This window comes from Lolium rigidum, chromosome 6 (assembly GCF_022539505.1).
Source record: "Lolium rigidum isolate FL_2022 chromosome 6, APGP_CSIRO_Lrig_0.1, whole genome shotgun sequence".
Classification (NCBI taxonomy): Eukaryota; Viridiplantae; Streptophyta; class Magnoliopsida; order Poales; family Poaceae; genus Lolium; species Lolium rigidum.
Window position 1 is genome coordinate 356,837,074 of NC_061513.1, and position 1,991 is coordinate 356,839,064.

Here is a 1,991-nt window from a genome sequence, read left to right on the forward strand (position 1 = left end):
AGCCGCCATCGCAGACCCTAGCTCGGGAGGGTTCTGAAGCTCTTCCCGGCAACCTGTCGAATGAGGAGATCATTACCGGAGGCCTCTACATCGCCATGCCTACCTCCAAAGTGATGCGTGAGTAGTTTATCCCTGGACTATGGGTCCATAGCAGTAGCTAGATGGTTGTCTTCTCCAATTTGTGCCTCATGTTTAGATCTTGTGAGCTTCCTATCATGATCAATATCATCTTTATGTAATGCTACATGTTGTGTTTGTTGGGATGCGATGTGTCAACACCCGGATTTTTAAGTCCAGATGCCTATTATGCCATACATCGCAATCCCAGGAATATTGTTTTTCTTGCGAGACATAATAGATTGATATCACAGAACATCATTCATTACAAACCATAATTGTCTTACATCAAAGGATCACATGATCCAGTCTTAATACAACAATTGATCTAAGGATCAAATACATAGCACATAGCGGAAGATACGTAGTAGGGGTCCATCTTCTCCAAAGGAAACGCTTGACGTCAGGAGGTAGTCCTAATTATCGTAGACGTCCTGCTGTCCACCATCCTGGTACTGGTTCTCCTCTTCATAGTCCGGCCATTTGAATAGCCAGGGACACAACCATGAGTACTTTAAAGTACTCGCGAACTATACTAACATAAGTACTAGCAACTCTAAGCATGGTTCTAAGTTCTAGGTTCATTTGCATAAAGCCAGCTTTATTTCATTAACACTTACTATTCAAGACTCTTTATTTGCCTATAACTACTCATGTGGGAACATTAGTGTCATTCCCACAACTCTGTTTGTGATTTAAGTCAAAGTCACAATTCAAGTTCAAGTCACAAGTCACCAGTCACAAGTCACATTTTGAAAAGTTCTGATGACGGAACAATATGGCCTTTCCAACTGTCCATGACCGCGGACGCGGCTATTCGAATAGTTTAACACTCTGCAGAGGTTGTACTCTTGTGCCACAACATTTGATTACATCCGTCAGGGATAACCCTGAATCATCATAACTCATTATGCGGATCATCAACCATTAACCTTTCACTTACCTACCCTAGTATGGGCACCTCCCCTATGAGCTTGGCCTCCTAGTGATAGTAAACTGCCATCCTAGGAACTGCACAGGGCTTGGGTAGGACATTCAACTCTTTTTACGTCATTTCACTTTCAACGGAGGCAGCCTCAGCATAACCTCTATGACGCTTGTTCAGAGGGAACCCATACTAAGATACATAAATTTCCAGCTAAAGCCTTACCCATAATCAGGTATTGTGGGGGTACTCTAAAATTGGAATGGTATCGCATCCAAACCCAACCATCATTTTTTTGTCAAATTCACCATGTCACTTCAAGTCATATTCACCTTCAAAACTTTCAATAGAATGATTCATCATCCTAAGGTTTTCAAAGTCCTTTGTTTCACAAGTTCCCATCTAGAGTAGTCAATTTTAGTTTTAGCACTAGCCACTAATCATGAGGGGTGCTAACTATATTTTTGCTCTCTAGGCTAAGTTTGACTCTCTTGTGGTACTCTATACTCAGGCAAGAATTTAACTTCAACAAGTAAGACTTGGTAAACAAAGTAAAAGCTTGTAAGATAAAAACTTGGACTTGGAGGAATAAGACTTGAAACACCAATACTAGTGACATGGTATCTTGCACTAGTAACTTGGCATAGTAGAGCTTGTATTAGGGTAGCTTGCTCATGGTAATATCTGGTGGTAGTAATAGCTTGCCTTGGTTGTTACAGCTGTCAAAGTGGTCCTCTTCTTCTTCGTAGAAGACCTCTTCTTCTTCGTAGTCTCCGGGACTAGCGTCTATAAACGGATACGAGGATACAATCACCAAACAATGCTTAAGTACTAGACTTAACACTCAAAATGATCACACAAGCTAATCTAGCATCACAACATTATTAGCATGGGGGTTGGCTCTGTTTCCTTTTAAGAAAAATAATTTCCTCTCATTGAAATATTTATA